General features: G+C 40.3%; 1 long non-coding RNA gene across 1 annotated transcript in view; it reads right to left on the bottom strand.

Moving 5' to 3' along the window:
• Positions 1-14,865, bottom strand: part of LOC127647267 (uncharacterized) — a 255,840-nt gene that overhangs the window by 56,992 nt on the left and 183,983 nt on the right. The window lies entirely within an intron of this gene.

Below are 14,865 nucleotides of genomic sequence, written 5' to 3'. Positions count from 1 at the left end.
TTCACTTTAGGGACATTTCTGTGCCAAATATATCGTCCAATAAACAGAAACAAGGTATTTTACAGGATAACATGAGCGATTAGTGGGTGTTAATAACATACAATTGCCATTGTAGCGGCACATATAAACAATCCTAAAACCGCTAAGGAGCTGAGTGGAGGAATAACTTCTGTGACACGTTTATCCTTGAAGCTTGCATGTTGTTTTATTTTGTACAGGTTTCACAGTCAACAAAATATGTGCTCCAGCACTCACCCCCATTCTTCCATGAACACACACCCACACAACAGGTGTTTTAACCCCACTTAATTAATGACACTCCCATTATCGTTTGGTCACGTGACTTTCCCATTACATGGCTCCTACATACCAGCCCCTAATTATTATAAATCAATAATTATATTAAATACACATAGGAGACATTTATAAATACAAGATCTCAAAATACAAAAACATTTTTACGTCAATCAAATGTTTGCACATTTACAATACATCAATTATTCAGTACGGAGTCCTTGTAAAGTCCATAACACAGTGTCAGCACAGAGTGAATTTACAATCAATGTAAAGTGAAAAATATATGGTGTGTCAATGTGATAAGTCAATGTCTGTGTTCTCTTTTAAAGAAAAATGTCAAATATCCACCTCTTGCAGAAGGCAGATTTTTGTCACTGGTCTAATCAAACAGTTTGTCTTGGTCTTAAGTCTCACTTGACGAACAAAGCCTTGATTATCTGGGAATGTCTGAATCACTTTTCCAGTTATCCATGAATTACGTGGTGCTAAGTCATCAACCAAAAGCACGATATCACCTGGAACGAAGTTGCGAGATGGAGCTGACCATTTTTGCCGCTCTTGCAGTTGAGGCAAGTACTCCTTTGTCCATCGTTTCCAGAATAGGTCTGATATATATTGCACCCGTTTCCATCGACGACGAGCATATATATCCTCCTTTTGAAAGACCCCTGGTGGCAATGATGGGGTAGTCTTTAACAGCAGCAAATGATTGGGTGTCAGTGCTTCCAAATCATTGGTGTCAGTAGATTCCTTAGTAATGGGACGTCCATTAATAATGGCTTCAGCTTCACATAGAACTGTATGAAGACCTTCTTCATCAAGGTTTTGTGTTCTTAAGGTGGCATTAAGTACTTTTCTTACAGACCTAATCATTCTTTCCCATATGCCTCCGTGATGTGAACTGGTTGGGGGATTAAAAATCCACTTTATTCCCTTCTGCAGAAGCATGTTGTTGATCTGAGATTGGTTCCAGCATTCAATAGCTTGCCTTAACTCGCGTTCCGCTCCATGAAAATTTGTACCATTGTCAGATTGTATTTCCAAGACTTGTCCACATCTTGCGATAAATCGTCGCAGTGCGTTAATAAAGGAATCAGTATCCAATGATTGTACCACTTCAATATGAATAGCACGAATGGCTAGACATGTGAAGATAACTCCGTATCTCTTCACAATACTTCTCCTGCTCTTAATTTCAAAGGGTCCAAAACAGTCGACTCCGACGTATGTAAATAGAGGTTTATCTGGAGAAACTCTATTCAGTGGTAGGTTTGCCATCTGTTGATGCCCTGGAGCTGCTTGCAAACGCTTGCAGGTCACACACTTGGACAATATCGTCCTTATGGCTCCACTGGCGCCAGGTATCCAGTACCTCTGATGCAACCTTGATAGCATATAGTTTCGACCACCATGACCCACCTCTTGATGTATATGTTTAAGAATGAGGTCTGAGATGTGAAAATCCTTAGCAAGTATAGCGGGATGTTTTGTCTCTTCAGGCATAACTGCCCTACTCAAACGTACCGACTCTTAAAACACCTTCTTCAAGGATGGGATTGAGCTTATAAATGTGACTGTTCTTTTTCACATTTTCTCCCTTTTGCAAGCTTGAGATTTCATCGGAGTATCTTTTTCTTTGGCAGTAACGAATTACCTCCAATTCAGCTTTCTTTAGCTCTATCACAGAAAGCTCACTTTTGACACATTGTGCCTTGATTTTCTCCATTTCCTCTTTCAAATGTTGCGTTTGTTGGTTTTTGTTCATGCCAGATTGTATTAAAGACGTACTCAGTAATTTCCTCTTCTGGCTTAGATTGAGGTGTAATTGCTTAAATCTGAGGATCCAAGCCACTGACTGCTTCAAAAAGGTCCAAGAGGAGAAATACTGGATGAAGTATTTTGTAACATCATATTCTCTTCTATTTGTACAGCGTTGACTGTGACACTTGATTTTATCTCTGGATCATCTAGTGAACATTCCCCCAGGTCAATAGGATTAACTGGCCACTCCTGTTCAGGCAAAAGAAGAAACTGAGGTCCAAACACCCAATTCTTGTTCTTCAGGAATGATTCCACTCTCAACCCTCTAGAAGCTATATCTGCTGGATTAATTGCAGTGTTCACATACCGCCATTGTGATGATCGAGACACCTTTAGGATTTCCGAAACTCTGTTGGCGACAAATGTTTTGTACCTAGAGACTTCGTTTTTGATATATTTAAGTACAGAAGTGCTGTCAGTCCAGAAGACAGAGTCTTGAAAGTCCATGCACAGTTCCAATCTCCACATTGAATCCATTCGACTTGCCAGTGTTGCAGCAGTAAGTTCCATTCGAGGGATAGACACCAACTTCAAAGGAGCTACTCTAGCTTTCCCCATTACAAAGGCGACGTGCGATTGTGAGTCAACATTATGCAAAAGCAGATACTGAAACTACTCCATAACCATCTTCACTTGCGTCGGAAAAGTGGTGTAATTGTGCTGTGCTCACTTCTCCGAAACCCGTTGGTTTGAAGCATCTATCGATTTTGAAGTTTTCCAATTCACGCTAATCCGTCCAACCACTTGATCCACTCCTGAGCATTTGAAGCAGGAATAATTTCGTCCCAGCCTAGTTTCTTCCTGCACAAATCTTGCAAGATCTTTTTGCATACAAAATTACAGGAGACAGGATTCCTAAAGGATCATAGACAGAACTCATGGTAGCCAGGATCCCTCTTTTGGTCAAAGGTCTTTGCTGCAACACAATCTTGAACTTGAAGGCATCAGATTGTATGCACCATTGTACTCCCAGCACTCTTTCCACTGGAAGTAAATCTCGGTCCAAATCCAAATCCTTCACATTGTTTGCTCTTAATTCCTCTGGAATTTTTGCCAGAACATCTCGATTGTTACTTATCCATTTTGTCAGTGAAAAACCTCCTTTCGCACAAATAGCAACAAGGTCGTGATACAGTGAAACAGCCTTTTCATCTGAATTTACTGACAACAGACAGTCATCCACATAAAAACAATGCAAGATTGCTTCAAATACGTCCTTGCTGAAGTCTTTGTTGTCTTCAGCACACCTTCTGAGGGCAAAATTTGCACAACTGGGTGATGAAGTAGCTCCGAAGAGATGCACAACCATGCGGTGCTCGACCATATTTTGAGTAAGGTCACCATCAGGCCACCAAAGAAATCTCAGCATATCTGCATCATTTTTTGGCACCCTCACCTGATGAAACATGGCTTCAATATCTGCTGTGATTACAACTCTTTCCTTCCTGAATCTGGATATCACTCCAATCAATGAACTGGTGAGATCTGGACCCTGTAACAGTTGGGTATTCAAAGATATCCCTCGAAATGTAGCACCACAATCAAATACAACCCGGAGCTTTCCTTTTCGTGGGTGATGGACACCGTGATGGGGCATGTACCATACCTTCCCGTCGCTACGTCCTAAGTCCTCCGTTGGCACTCTCTCTGCATAACCTTTAGAAATAAGGTCTTTCATGAAAACAGAGTATTCAGAATGAAATGAAACATCCTTTTTCAACCTTTTCTTTAGGTTCAGAGCACGCTGTTCCGCAATTGTCCTGTTGTCTGGCATACAAACATTTTTCTTCCTCAAAGGTAAGCCAATAGAATAATGACCATCTACAAGCTTTAATGAGTCTGTTACCATCTCGATGAACTTGTGATCTTCTCTTGAAAACCCAACTTGTTCATTTTTGTTACACTCAGGAAAATCAACCTTGAATTGTTGTTGCCAAAGCTCTCCCAAGTTTGAAACTGAAATCCTGTTAACTGTAACATCAGGATACTCAAAAGCAGACTGGTCACCACTATCTCCTCTTAGTGGACCATTTACGGTCCATCCCAACCTGGTTTTAATTGCATATGGTCCATTATTGACACTGCAGATCACTTGAATTGGCTCCATAACCCTTGGGGCATTGATTCCTATAAGCAATTCAACTTCAGAGTCAATTTCAGGTAGAGTCACATGTTTCAGATGTGGCCATCTCTTTAGATCCTTTTGTCTTGGGATGTTTCCACTATGCACAGGCATGGTATTTTGTGTATAGGCATCAGGCAATTCCCAAAAGTCATCTTTATTCAAACCAGCCACCTCTAATCCAGAAACAACATGGGTAGTTGTAACTTTCTCCTGTCCCATAGTACGCAAGAGAATATTAGTCTTTTTACCTGAAAGACCAAGTCTGTTCATCAGTGCAGGTGTACAAAATACTGCAGTGCTACCTTGATCCAGAAAAGCATAAGTAATCACAATCTTATTTCCTTTTTAGATTTCACTTGTACAGGAACTATGGAAAGTTTACATTCAAATTCACCAGCCCCAATAAATCCACTGGACTCAACAGATTCCAGAGCACTGCCCATTACAGTGTCCATTTGTCTCCTGATGGGTTTTGAATCGGTCTCCTTTTCTCTTGGGTAGATGTGAAGTATACTTGGGTGCCTAAGATTACACACTTTACATGAAAGGCGATTTCTACAATCTCTACTGATGTGCCCTGTGCACATACAGCCAAAACAAACGCCATTCTCTTTTAAGAACGTAATCTTCTCACCATGACTCCTCTTTTCCAATAGAGGGCACAATTCCAGAGCATGTACACGTCTACAAAACAAACAACTCTTGTTGCCGGGTGAAACGATTTCTTTTTTGCAGGTTCCAATTTCTGATTTATTCTCCATTGCTGTAACGGTAGTAGCAAAACTGCTTCTTTTAGATTTACGATAAGACTGAGACTTGCCTTTGTTAAACAATTTATTTCCTGTTAATGCTGGACCATCCTGTATGTCTCCGAAAACTGGATCAGTCATTATTTTTACTTGTCTTTCAACAAAGTTAACAATGTCGCTGAAGGTAGCTCTTTGATTGACAGCTTCCTGCAATTCACAGACTTCAGATCTCCATTTTTCCCTCAATTTGTATGGTAATTTCTTCACTACAGTCAACATATTAGAGGGTGTATCCAACTCATGAAAATACTGAATATCTTCCATGGAGTTACAACAGCTTCTTAGGAACAGACTATAATCCTGTAAAGCTCTGACATCTTCACTTTTGATATTTGCCCATAAGAGAGCCTTTTCCATATAGGTAGATGCAATTATATACTGGTCACCAAAATGCTCTTGTAGTAAACCTTTGGCCCTTAAATACCCACGGTCAGCAGGCATATGCTGGCAACTTTTTATAATCTCTTTTGGGTGACCCCTAGTATACTGTTCAAGAAAGTATAAGCGATCACTAGGGCTTTCAGTTTTACGCTCCACACCACTTTCAAAGGATTTCATGAAGGCATGATATTGCAGAGGGTTTCCATCAAACACTTGAATTTCCCTTTTAGGCAAAGATGACAAACACTGTTGTAGAATCAGTAAAGATGTAATTTCATTTTGTTTATCCATAATATGGAGTACTTGATCAGTATTTCCTGGACCAGCATTCACATAACCACTCAGAATTGTTTTACTTAACTTTGAGATGTTCTGGGAATAAATTGTCTGAGAAACATTCCCCTTGTTTGCCTTGGCACCTGCATTGCCACCATCCTTAGAAGAAACAATTTGTTGCGTCTTGGCTCAAGGAGTAAATGAATTTGCATCAGCGTTGAGTGTCTGTGTTGCCTGTTGTCCTTTATCAAAGTAGGAATTCATTCTATCGGACCGATGAGTCACATCACTTTTAACATAATGCACACTAGAACCTCTAAGCACTTTCACTTTTGCCATAGTTACAGCAATCTCCATTTGCAACTCAAAATCCTCTGTTTCCTTAAGTTCTGTACCTTTTCTTCAATTGCATGTTTTTCCTTCATTAACTTTTGGCGTACCAACAAAGCTGCAATATCAGCCTCTGCCTTAATGCGGGTTGAAGAAGTTATTGATGTAGTTGAACGTCTTGTGGCAGAGCTGTGTTGACTTGATCCTTTACTTCCAACATTAGAAATACTGTCACTTGGGTTTATATCATCTTGATTATGCATGGAAATTTGAGACATATTCTGGTTTTTTGAATAATTCGAAGGGCATTCAACTGTTTTCAACTGTTGTTGCTGGTTATCATCACTTGACTTCTCAATTCCATTTATCCATTGCTTTGTCTCCTTTATAAATGCATCACAGCATTTATAAATGCTTGAGAACCACTCATTTTGTTTGATTTGTTCGTCTGTAGGCAACAATGGGATCACTGAATCATGAAGCTTGACTGTTTCTTTAAAAGTATGCACCAAAGTTTCAAGTTCAAACTGTATAGCTGAAACGTTCTCATTTTTCAGCGTGAGTTCTTTGATGGCTGGTATAGAACATTTAATCACATTTACTTTTCTTTTTCGTTCTTTCTGAAGTTGCTTTTGCTGTGAGTTGAACTTTTCTTTTACACGTGTCCTGTTCAGGTTCAACATCCGCACCCGTTTCAATCTCACTCATGATTGAAGCACGCACACCTCAGCGCGTCTGAATACGGTACATTTAGACGCTTCCCAAAACAACGCATATCATCAGATATGTCTCACAACTCCAATAGATTCGCAAAAGACCAACAGTCTAAACAACGATTCATCAAACACACCAACAGCGCTGCATCAATCGTAAACAAACCGCAAACAGCCAGACCATTTCAAATCATACGCGAACACAAGCAAAGACACGTAAAAACCCAATGTCCTACCAGTTCAACAGCAGCAAACGTATCCGAAGACGTCGGTCCTGTTGCTTTGAACGTCCAATTGTGCGATGATTGTTAGCAGCAAACGTATCCAAAGACGTCTGTCCTGTTGCGTTGAAGGTTCAATGTGCAATAATCCTCATTAAAACAAGCGAGAGCTGGGCAAATCTCCATCAGTCAGCGCTGCGCTTCCTTTCCGTCCAATAAAAGCGCGAGGGCCTCTTCCCTGAATCCAAAGTAGACGCGTTCACGTCCTCAAACAAACAATTTTGTTGACTAACTTGTAGCCAGGGCCGGCGCTACCTACAGGCGAACTAGGCAGTTGCCTAGGGCCTCGGCCTTGGAGGCGGGGCCTCCAAAACATACACATGCTTATCCACCAATCAAGAGCAGCAAAATACTATGCTGTTTGTCCATTGGATATAACAATTGTCATTCACCTGTAGTTAAACCAATTAATATCACCGTTTACATGCAAGTCACTCCCAACCTCTGAATTTATGAATGAAGAGATTGTGGATGAATAAAATCCAACTTTTCCGCAAATGTATCTGATGGCGCCGAAATGAACTCATCCTTCAGGGGCTGCTAAGCGAAAGGCTAAGCAGGCACGCAAAGAAAGTGCAGCTCGTGATTCAGGTATCATCTATTTTTGAGTGATTGTAATGTATTGTAAAAAATAAACTGATTCTAACGATCAGCGTCATTTTGAGATAGATCATTTGACGGTTATTTCCAGTTCAAAAGAGCGCGAGCACCGTTGATGGACTGAATTCGCTTCTGACACTTTGAATCCGAGCGTATGTAGCTACAATGCAGACTTTTGTTAGAAAAAGAAATACATTCTAAATGAACCGTCCGAAAGAGTCTGATTCGCGGAAATGAATCGGACTTCCAGTAACTGTTGGAGAGATAGAGGCGAATTCATGATTAACTGTTGAACTGAATCTTACAAAGGAGTCGATTCTCCTCGATGGAATCGATTACAACCTGTGGAATAGAATCTTGATTCCTAACGCCTCTGAATCAAGGAATCGATTCTTTTAGAATCGATTTCCAGCCCTAGTCAGGAGCTGACTCGCAAAATACTACAGAAAAAGTAAAGTTTGTCAGTCAAAGAGCAAACGCACTATACTAAAGCATTGTTTATTATGTTTTAAAACAGTCTGTATATCTTCTAAAACGCAGATGTTTAGCCTACATTAACTGCTCTAGTCTATCATAATAGACTATAGACCATAATAGACTTCATTTTTTCGTTTTCCAATCATAAATACTGTTGCAATATTTATTGAAAATAAGTATGCAATCTTAAGCATATGAATAAGCACACAATTACAGTTGACGAAATTAACTTGTCTTTTCACTTCCACTAGCAGCTGATTTGTGTATCATAAGGTATTTCTCTAATATGACTATATTTAGTCTATCAAAAACAAAACTGTTCATTATCCCAAATAGTGGGTTAGTGTGTTACCATAAATAAATTACTGAACAAATTACTGCAAAAAAACTTCCTGACTGCTAAAAAAAAAAAATGACTTTTCAGATGATTTTTTTTTGTTTACCTTAATTAAAGTTACATTAATATGCACGTTTAAGTAAAAATATAAAAATACTGATAACAGGTTTTGTATAAATAAAATGGTTGGGAATCATATTTGTTTTCAAGTCTTTTGTATTAAATGATATTTTATTATCAAAGTTCGGGAGGAGCACATTCAGATAATCAACGAGATAAGAGGTATATATACTGCAGACTTACCTCTGTTCATTGACAGTTTATCAGCATCCCTCCACCGCCCCCATCTCCTCACTTTGATTTTTAATAATCTCTTATTGGATGTAAACAACACAATCCAAAATACAATGCAATCCAATGTAATACTGTGTAAATTTGGCCAAAATTCAGAGCCTGGAGCTGTCATGTTCATTGGTGTCTTTTGTCTTCGTGCTTTTATGTTGAAGTTCAGTTTAGTCCCTGTTTCCTGGTTCCTGTTTCCTGTTTGGATTCTGTCATGTTCATTGGTGTCTTTTGTTTTCGTGCTTTTATTGAAGTTCAGTTCAATAAAAGCTGTTTCCTGTTTCCTGTGTGTGTGTTGTTTCCTGTGTGCTGTTTCCTGTTTGGTTTCTGTCATGTTCATTGGTGTCTTTTGTTGTTGTGCTCTTATGTTGAAGTTTAGTTTAGCCCCTGTTTCCTGGTTCCTGTTTGGTTTTTGTAGTCCTTTGTAGTTTGTTATTATGATTGGTGTTCCCTTGATTGTTTCTTCCAGGTGTCCCTCATTCTCTTGTTTGTTCCTTGCTGTATTTAAACCCTGTTTTTTTGTTCAGTCATTGTCAATCGTTGTTGATGTTTGTTCTTTGCCTTTCCACCTGTTCTCCCCTTTCGTGGTCCCTTGACTTCTTCGTGCTTTTTTTTGTTTATTTTTCCCCATCGTGGATGTTTGGTTTGTTCCTGTTCAGTCTGTTTTACTTTAAATAAATACGTGCTGCATTTAGATCCTTGCCCCTCGTCTCCTTCATCTACTCAGCGTAATTAATGGATCTAGCGGTACTTCAGGCGAGCTGTCGCTTGTTGAATCTGAGGCAAGAAAACCGACCGGTGGGGAAACAGGGACTAAACTGAACTTCAACATAAAAGCACGAAGACAAACATGACAGGAGCCCTCCACTGGACAGCATGCCAAATACGCATAATCTTTACTCTATTTACTTTGATGTAAGTGTGAACTCGTGAATTCTGAAAGGTGGAGGGAGGAGGGCATGGAGGGGGCCTCCAACATACATTTTGCCTAGGGCCTCCAAATGTCTAGAACCGGCCCTGCTTGTAGCGGCACATATAAACAATCCTAAAACTGCTAAGGAGCTGAGTGGAGGAATAACTTCTGTGACGCGTTTATCCTTGAAGCTTGCATGTTGTTTTATTTTGTACAGGTTTCACGGTCAACAAAATATGTGCTCCAGCACTCACCCCCATTCTTCCATGAACACACACCCACACAACAGGTGTTTTAACCCCACTTAATTAATGACACTCCCATTATCGTTTGGTCACGTGACTTTTCCCATTACATGGCTCCTACAGCCATGTATGAATAACATCATATCTAACATGAAAAACATTCCAACAAACATGAATCTAATCACTCGTTTGGGGTGATAACAGTTTAACAAATTAACATTGTATCATCAAGACATCATGAATAACCAGTAACAATGATTTGCATATTAATAAAGAATGAATCATCACACTTTAAACATTATTAGCGATCTATTTACTGATAGATTACTGATTACTGTTAACACAAATATGATAAATAGACTTACTTTGAGGTAAATTACTAACATCTGGATGTTACATTCGCATCAATCATCAGAACAAACAGGAATAAACATCTTTTCAGATGCTCACACAGACACAGCCGATAGCAGCTGCTCAACTAACTATAAAGCTCACTGCGGGACTGTTACCATGGCTACAGTTTCAGAATAAAAGTCCATATCAAAGGAGCCTTTATAACAATTCATTATTTTCATCTATTTAATAAAGGAAGTTTTTACAAGATATTTAAAATAGTCCTCTTATATTTATGTGAATTGCTTCAAAATTGTTTAGAATAATTTCCAGACACGGCTGGTCCACAATAATCAAAGTATATTTGATATTTTATTAGTGTTGCCCTTTTAGTGTCACATGGCATCACTCAATCTGGATTGGTGGCATATGATTTGTGGCCAATGTGTATTTTAATAATAACTAGATAGGTACATTTCCTGAAGAAAATGTGAGTGGTGCTTGCCGTGGCAAAACTCGTCAAACAGCATGTTGTAACTTGAAAAGAAAAAAAATTATGGTCATAAATAAATCAGCCCAGAAGTCTGTACGATTTTCTGGTGCAGAAATATGTGATTTTTTACTCGGTTACTAGGGTAAGCCCATGTGGTTGCTATGCAGTTACCAAGGTAATACAATACATGGCTCCTTTCCATCCTGAGTGAAATAAGTCAACCCGGAAGTCTGTAGTGTTTTCTGGTGCAGAGATATGTGATTTGTTACTCGGTTGCTAGGGTAACCCCATCTGGTTGCTAGGCAGTTACCATATTGATACTAATGAAGTGTCCTTGCCATCCTGGTTGAAATAAATCAACCCGGAAGTCTGTACTCTTTTCTGGTGCCGAGATATGTGATTTGTTTCTCGGTTGCTAGGGTAACCCCATCTGGTTGCTAGGCAGTTACCATAGTGATAGTAATCAAGTGTCCTTGCGATCCTGAGTGAAATAAATCAACCCGGAAGTCTGTACTCTTTTCTGGTGCCGAGATATGTGATTTGTTTCTCGGTTGCTAGGGTAACCCCATCTGGTTGCTAGGCAGTTACCATAGTGATAGTAATCAAGTGTCCTTGCGATCCTGAGTGAAATAAATCAACCCGGAAGTCAGTACTATTTTCTGGTGCAGAGATATGTGATTTGTTACTCGGTTGCTAGGGTAACCCCATCTGGTTGCTAGGCAGTTACCATAGTGATAGTAATCAAGTGTCCTTGCCATCCTGATTGAAATAAGTCAACCCAGAAGTATCTACGTTTTTCTGATGCAGAGATATGTGATTTGTTACTCGGTTGCTAGGGTAACCCCATGTGGTTGCTAGGCAGTTACCATATTGATACTAATGAAGTGTCCTTGCCATCCTGGTTGAAATAAATCAACCTGGAAGTCTGTACTCTTTTCTGGTGCCGAGATATGTGATTTGTTTCTCGGTTGCTAGGGTAACCCCATCTGGTTGCTAGGCAGTTACCATAGTGATAGTAATGAAGTGTCCTTGCCATCCTGAGTGAAATAAATCAACCCGGAAGTCAGTACTATTTTCTGGTGCAGAGATATGTGATTTGTTACTCGGTTGCTAGGGTAACCCCATCTGGTTGCTAGGCAGTAATCATAGTGATACTAATCAAGTGTCCTTGCCATCCTGATTGAAATAAGTCAACCCGGAAGTCTCTACGTTTTTCTGATGCAGAGATATGTGATTTGTTACTCGGTTGCTAGGGTAAGCTCATGTGGTTGCTAGGCAGTTACCATAGTGATACTAATGAAGTGTCCTTGCCATCCTGATTGAAATAAGTCAACCCGGAAGTCTCTACGTTTTTCTGATGCAGAGATATGTGATTTGTTACTCGGTTGCTAGGGTAACCCCATCTGGTTGCTAGGCAGTTAACATAGTGATACTTATCAAGTCTCCTTGCCATCCTGATTGAAATAAGTCAACCCGGAAGTCTCTATGTTTTTGTGATGCAGAGATATGTGATTTGTTACTCGGTTGCTAGGGTAAGCCCATCTGGTTGCTAGGCAGATACCATAGTGATACTAATCAAGTGTCCTTGCCATCCTGATTGAAATAAGTCAACCCGGAAGTCTCTACGTTTTTCTGATGCAGAGATATGTGATTTGTTACTCGGTTGCTAGGGTAACCCCATCTGGTTGCTAGGCAGTTAAAATAGTGATACTTATCAAGTCTCCTTGCCATCCTGATTGAAATAAATCAACCCAGAAGTCTCTCTGATTTTCTGGTGCAGAGATATAGTTACTGCTAAACGGTTGCTAGGGTACTCTGTTTAGTTGCTAGGGAGTGGCTTGGCAGCTGCCAATCATGAATCTCCAAAGGCTGCTTGTCAGTATGAATGATATAAACCAACTCCCATGCCTCTGTGACATTCAGAATAGAAGATATCCCTCTATGGATTTTTGTTGTTAAGGTTCTCAACAATGGTTGCTAGGGAGGGGCTAGGAAGTGTTGAGGTGATGCATGATTGGCTGTTTGCTGTCCCGAGTCAAACGAGACCACCCTTGTGTTTCTATGACACTTCTATCCGGAGATATCCCTTTGATCTGTTTCAATAGAAGTCTATGGGACTTGTTGCTAAGGTGCTCTTAATGGTTGCTAGGGCGTGGCTTGATAGCTTCACAATGATCCTGAGAGACCGATTGGTCGTCTGAGTAAAATGAGCCCACCCCTCGTCTCTATGACACTGTGATCCAGAGCTATGTTCAATACAAATCCCTATGCCTTTTCATTTCATGGGCCGTCCTACACCATTATAAGTCAATTGGGGCATTTTTGGGCAGCTCCTGCCCCCCAGGGGTGCAACTTTTACCCCATATTGAGGTATGCTTTTACAGAGCCTGCCAGCCTCTTCAAATGTGGCAAATCACACGTTTCTACGAAATCCTCGCTTGGAGCTGTGACGCGTCAAAGTTTGTCTCAATGTTAAGTCTATGGGATTTTTCGGCCGCTTTTTTGCCCCTGGGGCAAATACCGTACCTCGATCGCTTATAAAAGTCATAGCACACGTGTCCTCAATAGGCCGTTCGATTTGACACCTCATTCGTGGGTCTACGCCAAACGGTGCGGGACGAGTTAGGTGCCGAAGTTTTGTTAAGAGATATAATAAAATAAAAATAACTAGATAGGTACATTTCCTGAAGAAAATGTGAGTGGTGCTTGCCGTGGCAAAACTCGTCAAACAGCATGTTGTAACTTGAAAAGAACAAAAATTATGGTCATAAATAAATCAACCCAGAAGTCTGTACGATTTTCTGGTGCAGAAATATGTGATTTGTTACTCGGTTGCTAGGGTAAGCCCATGTGGTTGCTATGCAGTTACCAAGGTAATACAATACATGGCTCCTTTCCATCCTGAGTGAAATAAGTCAACCCGGAAGTCTGTAGTGTTTTCTGGTGCAGAGATATGTGATTTGTTACTCGGTTGCTAGGGTAACCCCATCTGGTTGCTAGGCAGTTACCATAGTGATACTAATCAAGTCTCCTTGCCATCCTGATTGAAATAAATCAACCCAGAAGTCTCTACGTTTTTCTGATGCAGAGATATGTGATTTGTTACTCGGTTGCTAGGGTAACCCCATCTGGTTGCTAGGCAGTTACCATAGTGATACTAATCAAGTGTCCTTGCCATCCTGATTGAAATAAATCAACCCGGAAGTCTGTACTCTTTCTGGTGCCGAGATATGTGATTTGTTTCTCGGTTGCTAGGGTAACCCCATCTGGTTGCTAGGCAGTTACCATAGTGATAGTAATCAAGTGTCCTTGCCATCCTGAGTGAAATAAATCAACCCGGAAGTCAGTACTATTTTCTGGTGCAGAGATATGTGATTTGTTACTCGGTTGCTAGGGTAACCCCATCTGGTTGCTAGGCAGTTACCATAGTGATACTAATCAAGTGTCCTTGCCATCCTGATTGAAATAAGTCAACCCGGAAGTCTCTACGTTTTTCTGATGCAGAGATATGTGATTTGTTACTCGGTTGCTAGGGTAACCCCATCTGGTTGCTAGGCAGTTACCATAGTGATACTAATGAAGTGTCCTTGCCATCCTGATTGAAATAAGTCAACCCGGAAGTCTGTACGCTTTTCTGATGCAGAGATATGTGATTTGTTACTCGGTTGCTAGGGTAACCCCATCTGGTTGCTAGGCAGTTACCATAGTGATACTAATCAAGTGTCCTTGCCATCCTGATTGAAATAAGTCAACCCGGAAGTCGTACTATGTTTTTGTGATGCAGAGATATGTGATTTGTTACTCGGTTGCTAGGGTAACCCCATCTGGTTGCTAGGCAGTTACCATAGTGATACTAATCAAGTGTCCTTGCCATCCTGATTGAAATAAGTCAACCCGGAAGTCTCTACGCTTTTCTGATGCAGAGATATGTGATTTGTTACTCGGTTGCTAGGGTAACCCCATCTGGTTGCTAGGCAGTTACCATAGTGATACTAATCAAGTCTCCTTGCCATCCTGATTGAAATAAATCAACCCAGAAGTCTCTCTGATTTTCTGGTGCAGAGATATAGTTACTGCTAAACGGTTGCTAGG

The sequence above is a fragment of the Xyrauchen texanus genome, chromosome 8 (genome assembly GCF_025860055.1).
Source record: "Xyrauchen texanus isolate HMW12.3.18 chromosome 8, RBS_HiC_50CHRs, whole genome shotgun sequence".
Taxonomy (NCBI): Eukaryota; Metazoa; Chordata; class Actinopteri; order Cypriniformes; family Catostomidae; genus Xyrauchen; species Xyrauchen texanus.
The sequence above is the reverse complement of the archived record's forward strand: the minus strand, read 5'-3'. Positions and strand labels throughout refer to the sequence as shown.